We start from the raw sequence: 10782 nt of genomic DNA, 5'->3' as shown, positions 1-10782 counted from the left end.
CATTCCTTTTGTGGGAATGACACTGTACGGCATGAGCTCCATGCGGATGTTAGACGACGAGAGCAGGCTGATGCAACAATTTTGTGGTGGTAAGTGCCAGCACTTATTGTAGATGTCCAAAATGGATATTTAGGGGCCTTGGTACAGAGTTAAGTGACTGATCGTTTACAAACAGGCTCTGAACTGGATTGTACCAGGGGCTGAGTCCTCATGCTCCTGTGGAACTCAGTGGAGTTGAGAGTACTCCTTACTTTGCTGGAGGTGCTGAGCATTTGTAAGTTCAGGCCCTTTATGACTTGTGGCTATTTTAAAAATAAACAAAAGCTGATGCTGCCCATGTGCCAGGAAACTCCTGGGGGAGAATGTGCAGGCAACAGACTGAATTACATTTAAAAATTTCCCGTTTTCCACCCCTCCACCCATTCCTCCTCTTTAGTTGCTTAATTATCATCTCCTTTCACCCTCTTTCTCTGTCCTCTGGTCTTCTCCACTTCTCTCTTCCTTTGCTTTTTAGTTGATGCTCAAGTAAGGCCACGTCTACACTATGCAGAAGATCAATGCTGCTGCAGTTGATCACCAGGGTCCAAATTAGCAGGTCTAGTGAAGACCCACTAATTCGAACTTAGTGGGTGCTCCCGTTGGCACCGGTAGTCCTGCTTCTCATGAGGAATAACACTCCTGTCAACCTTCCACTGTGTGGACAGTCTGAAAACACGATTTAAGATACATCAACTCCAGCTACATAATTAACATAGCTGGAGTTGCGTACCTTAAGTCAACTTTCCCCTTTAGTGTAGATCAGGCCTAAGGGATTAATCCTACACCTTTGAGATAAATGGGAATTTTGCCATTAGCTTCATAGAACATAGGATTGAGCCTTAATTTTCCTTTCAAGGGCAGCGGGTGCATCTAATTTTAGGGCAAAATGCTGTCAAATCTCAGTATAGCTAATAGGAGTTAGGGGCACTGAACATCTTTCAGACAAACTGTAACCCAACAGGAAAACATACAGTTTTAGGGCTAAATAAGCAATAACTGCAGAGGACATGAATCATTCAGAAAACAGCTGGTCAAAATATTTTGGTTTTGTATTACATTTTTCATATTTTTTTCCAAGTTGATGGAATATTAAACTGAAAAAATGTCAATGACAGTTTTAATCAGGATGTGTTCAGTGTTTTTGTGCAGCTAAAAAGGTGGCTGAAATTTGTTGATTTTTGAAACATGTGAATGATCTTTGTAATTTGAAATTTTGAAAAAAACAAGAGTAAACACTTTTAATTTAATTTCAACTACCTTTACAATCAGCTCTAATTAAGAGGTAACAAGGGAGAAAAAAATATGTTTTCAAATGATGGGAATTAAAAAGAGATGGAGAGAGACAAAAGAGAAGAAAGCCTTTTGAGAAACAAGAAACGGAAAGGAGGGAAGAGAAATCATTCAAAACTGTTATTGGATTTCATCAGCTGTTCCTGAATTGGGAATGGAATTGTAATAAACTACAAGCCTGGGTGTGTCCACTGATAAAACAACGTATCCTTATTACTAGTGCATCCTTTTCATATTGCCTGTCTTTTTTCCTTCCATGCAGTTCTGGAAAAATGGTCAAGGGCAGTAAATGTATATTTTAGTAACTGGGAAAAGTGGCCATTTCCCAAAATGGGTAAATCTCAGTTCTGTGATGAAATTCTTCCCCTCTATCGTCATGTGACAAGCAAATGGACCACATGTGAAGATTTGGAGGTGAGAATTGTAGGCTTTCTAAACCTTTATGAGAAATTGTATTGTTAAATTCTCTGTGTATGGCACTCTTTGTGATGATGGAGTTCAATGGCAGGTTCTTTGGGATAGAACGGAGTATGATGTAAAACATTTAAAAAAGATTATAATGTCACAATCTCATGGAAATTCTGTCTGTACATAGTGTACATAGATTCCAGTTTTGTCACCTGACATGCAGATGAATATAGGAGAATGGGCTAAATTCATTCCTGGCAGATGTCTATTCAGTTCCAGTAGAGTTACAGCAGGAATGAGTTGGTTTAGTGTGCATACTAATCTGGGGAAATATCCCACTTGGGAAAGTTGTGAGGTGCAGTAGAATATAATTCTGAAACCAACACCATAGCTGTGTCTAGACTGGAAAAACTTGCCAGCTGTCTACACTGGCTGCTTGAATTTCCGGAAAAGCACTGACGATCTCATGTAAGATCGTCACTGCTTTTCCGGAAATACTATGCTGCTCCCGTTCAGGCAAAAGTCCTTTTCCGAAAGACTTTTGCGCAAAAGGGCCAGTGTAGACAGCACAGTAGTGTTTTCTGCAAAAAAGCCCCGATCGCGAAAATGGCAATTGGGGCTTTTTTGCGGAAAAGCGTGTCTAGATTGGCCACGGACGCTTTTCCACAAAAAGTGCTTTTGCGGAAAAGCATCCTGCCAATCTAGACGTGCTTTTCCGAAAATGCTTTTAACGGAAAACTTTTCCGTTAAAAGCATTTTCGGAAAATCATGCCAGTGTAGACGAAGCCATGCATGAGTCTTAACTCTTTACCAGGAAATATTGAGATAGGGCTGTTTCAACAGTGGAAAAGGGAAATTGCACTCGTCAGAAGTAGAAAAGATGGGCCCATTGCATGATATTGAATGAATTTGTAGGAACATAAATTCTGTGTCTCTATGTAGCTCAAGCAGGCCATTATCAAAGCCCTTGGTACTATGATGAGCCTCCTCCTGCATAAAGAAGAGCATCAAGATAAGGTGTTCGAACAGATCCCATGGCTTCTTGAGCAATATAAAGAGGATGTTAATGTTTTTCATGTCACCAAGGTGAGATACTTATTAAAATAACTATCAATGTGTGCGCATAGGTGAACTGCACTAGCTGCTACCAGTGGCGTTTCCTGGTCTACATAGTGACTTGTTAGATAATAGATAAACACACAAGTCTTGATTTTATAGACATGGTGACCCAGGTGACAAGTTTTGTAGGTAAAAGCCTCTCATGAAAAGTATCTTCTGTTTCTGGAGATGATAAGGAGGTAAGAAACAAAACACCTTTTCCCTCCCCCCCCCCCCCCCCGCCCCATAAGATACTCCCTCCTTGTGATTTACTGGTACATCCTATCAACTCTGTGTCTCTCTTTTAGATTATAAATAAACTCCTCAGAGCAGGGGCTGCAGTGTGTTGTCTCTGGGCAGTATTAAGTAAACTGCCAGTAGCTGAAAATTAATACTAAGAAGGCCTGAAGTGCATTGCTTTAGATTCTATAACTAGATAGATATAAAATCACTGTCTATTTCATCTACTGTTGTGTACAGGGCTGTTGTAGCTGTGTTGGTTCAAGGATATTAGAGAGACAAGGTGGGTGAGATAATATAATTAAAGATATTATTTCACCCACCTTGTCTCTCTTATTTCATCTACCCTCAGTATCACATGACCAAGGTAACTCTTGTCTGCTGATAGTGAGAGGATGGAGTGAGGGCAGTTGGCTTCAGTAGTATGATTGAGCATGCTTAGTCTCTGTGAGCTGGCTCAGTACAAGCCAAGCAGCAAATCCAGGGCCACAACCCTGCTGCCCTTCCCCCCTCCCCACTTCCTCCATGGTTTACTCCCAATCTATGTTGGCTTTCTGGTCCAGAATATGTGGTTGCTTTTGGGATTGGAATGCCCATGACTTTGAGGGAATCAATGTCTCATGGACTTGACTAAAAGTATCAGAGGACTACACAAGAGCCTAAATGTAGTAAAATATGTAGATTTCATCAGAGCTATCCTGGAAGCTTCAAGCAGCAAAGAAGAAAAGTGTGTAGGTACAGGAAGGAGTTAGACTGTCATCTCATTATCAATAGCCTGGAAGAGAACATAAAATCATCATTGATAAAATTGGCAGATGAAATAAACATTGGGGAGTGGTAAATAATGGAAAGGACAACTCACTGATTCAGAGTGATATAGATCATTTGGTAAACTGGGTGCTAACAATAAATGTGCATTTAAATATGGCTGAATGTAAATAGATGCATCTAGGAACAAAACAATGTAGGTGATACATACATGTTGAGGGATGCTTCCTGAGAAACAGTAACTCTGAAAAATATTTTGGGAAACTTGGTGAATACTCAGCTGAACATGAGCTACAAATGCGATGCTGTGGCCAAAAAAGCTGAAGTGATACTGGGATGCATACATGGGGAAATCTCAAGGAGGAATATAGTGGGAAATGCAAAGTTCATTTCCACACTAGAACTGACCAACAGATATTGGTAGATACCCCTGATACCGGCTTCCTGTGAGAAGAGTGCCTTCCACACCCTGCTTGGCTTATAGCAATTCAGCAGGATGCCATTTGGGCTGCACAGAGCCTCAGCCACTTTTCAGCAGCTCACGAACCAAATATTGCAAACATATATGCAATATACAGCCGTGTGCATTAAGAATATTGTCATCCACAGCACCAGCTGGGGGAAACACCTCTGACATCTTAGCAAGGTATTGTAAGCCCCAATAGATGCAGGACTCACTGTGAATCCAGCCAAGTGCCATCTTAGTGAACACAGTAGGAAGGGGAAAACTATAGCTCCTTGATAAATAAGGTCTAAGGCTTGTGTGACTGCCCCACCTCCATGACAAAGAAACAGGTGCCACAATACTTCAGACACAGTGGCTGCTTAGTACTCAACTTCATCACACTGGGCACCCTATTATTGGACCTGATGAAGAACACCCAATCACAGAAAGTCCAGTAATCAGAAGACTGTGAGGAAGCCTTCCAGGCCCTGTGAAAACAGCTGAACCAAGAGCTGGTCCTATCCCATCCAACTTCACAAAGCCTTCTATCCTTCAAATGGAGGTCTCGGAGGTAGGACCAGGAGTGGTACTATCTCAAGAAATAGGTGGGAAGGAGCACCAGATCCTTTATCTCAGCTGCAAGCTGTTCTCCTGAGAGACCTGCCGCCCTACTATAGCAAGGGAGGCCCTGGCCATGAAGTGGGTGATCTACACCCTGGGGGTATGTCTACACTACAAAGTTAATTCGAAAACAGCTGAACCAAGAGCTGGTCCTATCCCATCCAACTTCACAAAGCCTTCTATCCTTCAAATGGAGGTCTCGGAGGTAGGACCAGGAGTGGTACTATCTCAAGAAATAGGTGGGAAGGAGCACCAGATCCTTTATCTCAGCTGCAAGCTGTTCTCCTGAGAGACCTGCCGCCCTACTATAGCAAGGGAGGCCCTGGCCATGAAGTGGGTGATCTACACCCTGGGGGTATGTCTACACTACAAAGTTAATTCGAACTAACGGATGTTAGTTCAAATTAACTTTGATAGGCGCTACACTAGCGCTCCGCTAGTTCGAACTTAATTCGAACTAGCGGTGTGCTTAGTTCGAACTAGGTAAACCTCATTGAACGAGGACTAAGCCTAGTTCGAACTTACTAGTTCGAATTAAGGGGTGTGTAGCCCCTTAATTCAAACTAGTGGGAGGCTAGCCCTCCCCAGCTTTCCCTGGTGGCCACTCTGGCCAACACCAGGGAAACTCGTCTGCCCCCCTTCCGGCCCCGGACCTCTTAAAGGGGCACAGGCTGGCCAGCACCCAGCTAGCAGACCCTGCACCTGGCACGGCTCGAGCCAGCCACCCGCTGCCACCCAGCCATCCCCCTCTTCCCGGGACCAGGCTGGCGGCTCTCGGGAGCCTGCCCAGGACCGCACCCGCCTGGTTTAGTGCGGACATCATGGACCTCGTCCACGACCTCCGCACTAGGCACAGGAAAGTGGCCGTCTAGGGCAGGAGAGCTGCCAGCCTGGCCACCTAGGAGCAGGTGTGCATGAAAATGAAGGTGGTCCACTGAGACCCCCAACCCTGAGCCCTGAGCTTACAATGGGCGTATTGGGTCATACCAAAGGTCCATCTAGCCCAGTAGCCTGTCTGCCGACAGTGGCCAACCCTAGAGACCCTGGAGGGGATGGACCGAAGACAGTGATCAAGCCATTTGTCTCGTGCCATCCCTCTCCAGCCTTCCACAAACTTTGGGCAGGGACACCACTCCTACCCCCTGGCTAATAGCACTCCATGGACCCAACCTCCATCACTTTATCTCACTTCTCTTTAAACTCTGTTCTAAGTTCTAGCCGTCACAACCTCCTGCAGCAAGGAGTTCCACAGGTTGAATCTTTGCTTTGTGAAGAGCAACTTTCTGTTAGTAGTTTGAAGCCTGCTACCCATTCTTTTCCTTTGGTGTCCTCTAGTCCTTCTATTATGGGGACTAATGGAGAACTTTTCTTAATGCATCCTCTCCACCCCACTCATGCTTTTATGGACTTCTATCCTATCCCCCCTTAGTGTCCTCTTTTCTAAGCTGAGAAGTCCCAGTCTCTTTAGCCTCTCTTTATATGGGACCTGTTCCAAACATCTGATCATTGTAGTTGCCCTCCCCTCTCCCACCCTCTCTCTTCCCCTCTCCCACCTCCTTTTCCCAGTCTCCCCGAGTTTTGTTCAATAAAGAGAGATTCTATTTTTGACCACACGTTTTCTTTATTTTGTACATCAGGAAGGGGGGCTAGGGAAGGGTAAGTGGAAGGAGGTGACGGAGGAATGGGGTACGAGCCCCCGATGGGGAGGACTGGGCTGGCTCTGCGTGCTTCTGGGGGTGGAAGCTCTCCTGCAGCCCCCCAATTGCTCCTTCTCCCCAGATGGCAGCCTGCGGCAAGTACAGCCAGGCTGATGGCCGAGTGCTGTGATGTGCCCAGTGTGGGCACTCAGAGCACTCCAAGCCAGGACTGCTTTGCAAGAGGGGCACCCCTGAGAACTGTCTGTCCGGGGTGGGGGTCGGGTCCCTTTAAGCACAGCCCTCGGCTAGCCTGAGGCAGCAGCTCCACGCTCTAAGTCCTCATGTGATGCCCTGCCGGCACTGCTTCCGGCTATCCTTAACCCCGGTTCAGGGTCCACTTAATGTGGACATGCTAGTTCGAATTAGCAAAACGCTAATTCGAACTAGTTTTTTTAGTCTGGATGCATTAGTTCGAATTAGCTTAGTTCGAATTAACTAATTCGAACTAAGTTAGTTCGAATTAGCGCTGTAGTGTAGACATACCCTGGGATATCCTGTACTGGGGAAGCCCTTTCAACTGGTCACCAACCATGCACCCCTCAGATGGATTAATAACATGAAGGACACCAGTGCCTGAATCATGAGGTAGTACTTCCCGCTCCAACCCTATGACTTCTGTACGTTACGCTGGGCCAGGGAAGGCTCATGCAAACACAGACTTCTCCCAAGTGGAAGGAGACGATGAAGAGGAAGGTCCACCAATGGACACCCTCTTAAGGGGGAGTGTTTGTGACAGAGGATACCCCCCATGCATGGTTCAGCGGGGGCTAATCATGATCTGTGGGCTATGCCCCTTCATACTTGCTGGGAATGCTCCAACTGGAACCAGGATATAAAAGGGAGCAGCTCAGTTCTGTCTAGGCTGACAGCTGAAGGGAGCAGAGGTGCTTTGCAGGCTTTTGTGGAGGGACTGCCAGTGCCCTAGGATGCAGAAACCAGCCAGCCTGTGGTTCCAGTTGACCCCCCCCCACAACCATCCAATGCCACAGATGGAGGAGAGACCACGGAGTTACTGAGATGACCTGCTGCAGAAGAATGGTGGGAAGTAATCTATGTGAACTAAGCATTATTGAGTTGAGGTATTAGTCTTTGACTCTGCATGTTTTGGAAGAAACCCCATTGAGCTGCAAGACAAGGCCCTGGGCTGGGACCCTGTGGAGTAGGTAGAGCCTGGTGGAGAAGGGCTGGCCACTAGGCAACACTGGTTTGCCCCAAAGGGTGGTTGAGCACTAGGTTGCACGGTCGTACCTAGAAGGGCTTGGGTCGTTGAGCTGAAGAGCCTCATTAAAGGGCTGCTGCACTGACCCTGACTATTAGGCAATGCTGCTCTAAGAACCAGGCCTGCTATGGTGGTTGGGGAGACTAGGTCACTTGGGCTGCCTTAGTTCTTTAACTCCTCCACAACCTGATACCATCCAAACAGGGTGGACCTACCCTGTGACAGGTGACTTACTTACAGTCTATAATATCTGCATGGGGAAATATATGTAATGACCTAGCAGAGAAAGGCATGACATGATCCAGTGGCTACAAACTGAAACAGGAGACATTCAGATGGGAAATAAGGTCTACCTTTTCAGTGGTGGGATATTAGCCATTCAAACCATTTACCAAGAGTCAAGGTGATCATTTTAAAATCAAGATTGGATTTTTGTCTGAAAGTTCTGCTTTAGGAATTATTTTGGCAATTTCTAAGGCCTGTGTCATACAGAAGGCCTGACTAGTTGATGACAATCATCCCTTTTGGCCTTGGAATCTATGAATTCCATGAACCTGCTTCAGTCATTGCATATTGCTCCTTTGTATGCCCACCTTCTAACTTTCACCCTCTGTTGTAGAGTCTGAGGCAGCTCTTGGAAGTCGCTGGTGAATATAAGATCCTTCTACCTGAAGGGAAATTTCAAGCCATCTGCAGTGCTCTGCACGACCGGGTGAGGGGAACTTGTTCTTGTATCACTTGAGCTTAAGCACAGCAGATCTGAAGCATATTAAGAATAAACATCTTTTGAATGCTAGTGAAGAGCCCGGAGACCTTCTCATGCCTTATTGGTTTCTGCTGGCTTAAGAATAAGCAGATAGTGGTCTCATTTTATTAGCTAAAATCCAGCTCAGTTTGTAAAGCAATTTTAGCATAAGCCAGTTATTAGAGGGAGTTAGAGTTATATAGTAAAAACTGATCCCATCCAAATGGGGAGGACCTATCCTGTGACAGGGTGACTTAATTGCAGTCTATAATATCTATGTGGGGAAACATATGTAATAATCTAGCAGAGAAAGGCATAACGTGAGCCAATAACTAGAAAATGAAGCTGGACAAATTCAGACTGCAAATAAGGCCGACATTTTTATGGTGGAATAATTAACCATTTGAACCAGTTACCAAGGGTCAAGTCTTGATTCAATTAGCTCTGCTGCTAAAAACACTTTGAAAGCAGGAACTTCTGTTATCCAGTGTATCGGTCATTGTTTCTGATTCTTGTTGTGCAGTCAGTACCATTTCTTTTGGCTTCAGAGCTCTATTTGGAAAGGTAGGAAGTGAGTGCTTAGAAATTAATTGAGCATCTTCTTTTCAGTTGCTTGTTCTGATTAGTTTTCCTTTGATCACTTCTCTTCTTCCCACAGATCTGTTCTCCAACTCAGCAGCTCATCATGGAAAATCAAATGGAGCTGTGCTATTGTATCCTACTGCTAGGTAGGGGAAGAGACTCCAAATTACACAGTAGTTTCCTTGTAACTTCCTTCTTTTGTAGGTGTGGTAAGAATGAGCTTTCAGTTGTTAGTGAGGATGTGATTTCTTCCTTTGCAGCCCGTTCTTCTCCTGATGACCTCATAGCATTTCTGCACTCGCAGCTGAAGATTGAGAATGAGACTGTTCGTGTGGCAACCCTGAATCTGCTCACAGCTATTATTGGTGCTGACTGTAAGTAACACAGGAGTAACTGTGACTGCTGCGATCATCGCCATCGTGCTGGGGGTTGAGTTGGGGACATCCAGAGCTAAAAGCATGAGCTGCAATAGGTTGATCTAAAGAACCAAGGCTTTGCAGGCATGGTAGGGCTATAACATAGTCATCATCTCTGCAAATGGGGCACAGAGGATCTGTAACACAGGGGCGGATATAGGGCAGGGCGAGCAGGGTGGCCGCCCCGGGTCCCGCGCTTCAAAAAGCCCCGCGCACGCGCCGTGGTGCCACCGCGCATGAGCATGGCGTCACTGTGCATGCGCCGTGGCAAAGGGGGGGCCCCGCGGAATTATGCTGCCCGGGGCCCCGCAAAACGGTCATCTGCCCCTGCTGCAACACATCGAGTCATATAGTCATAGATTATTAGAACTGGAAGGGACCTTGAGAGGTCATCAAGTCCAGTCCCCTGCCCTCATGGCAGGACCAAGCACTGTCTAGATCACCCCTGATAGGTGTCTATCCAATCTGCTCTTAAATATCTCCAGTGGTGGAGATTCCACAACTTCCCTGGGCAATTTTTCACAGTGTTTAACCAACCTAACAGTTGGGACGTTTTTCCTAATGTCCAACCTAAACCTCCCTTGCTGCAATTTAAGCCCATTGTTTCTTGTCCTATCATCAGAGGCCAAAGAGAACAATTTTTCTCCCTTCTCCTTGCGACACCCTTTTAGATGCATGCTCACCAGAGGGTTGGAAATTCACTAAAGGGACCCAGTGCTGCTCTAAGTTACTCCCATGTGGTCACACAGAAATCAACAGGGTTAATTAAGTGCTGAATGTAGCCTAAAATATTTTCAAGGTACAAATACAAATGTAATCTTGTGGCGGATGCATGTTAATAATAATGAGATAAAAACAAAATAGTACTCCTGACTGAATAAGTATTAGACACTCTAGAATAGATCCCGAATTCTGCTATACTGGTGGTAAACACAGACTAACTTCACTGACCTCCATTTGTCTAACTCTCTTACAATATTTCCATCAGGATAGTATGATGGTGCTATTTACAGAAGTGGAAATACTTCAGACTTAGACTGGTGTAACTGAGATCAGAGTCTGGTCCTATATTTTCCCCGCTGATTCTCTGTATATGATTGAAGCTTGGTAGTACTCTTAAATAGGGCACAGGACACATTCTAATGTGGAGCATGAGTGTTTGGAACAAAGATATACTATATTGCACACTTCTCCTTATCTTTCAGTGCCTGAGA

At 45.3% G+C, this 10782-nt stretch overlaps 1 long non-coding RNA gene across 1 annotated transcript; it reads left to right on the top strand.

The window, feature by feature from the left end:
* Positions 1 to 8223: 8223 nt before the first annotated feature.
* Positions 8224 to 9526, top strand: LOC149523308 (uncharacterized). The gene is made up of 3 exons (XR_016347130.1): positions 8224 to 8537; positions 9229 to 9298; positions 9413 to 9526. It is a non-coding gene; the product is annotated as an uncharacterized LOC149523308 (long non-coding RNA).
* The last annotated feature ends 1256 nt before the right edge of the window (positions 9527 to 10782 follow it).

This window comes from Pelodiscus sinensis, chromosome 18 (genome assembly GCF_052426305.1).
Source record: "Pelodiscus sinensis isolate ZL-2025 chromosome 18, ASM5242630v1, whole genome shotgun sequence".
NCBI lineage: Eukaryota > Metazoa > Chordata > Testudines > Trionychidae > Pelodiscus > Pelodiscus sinensis.
The sequence above is the reverse complement of the archived record's forward strand: the minus strand, read 5'-3'. Positions and strand labels throughout refer to the sequence as shown.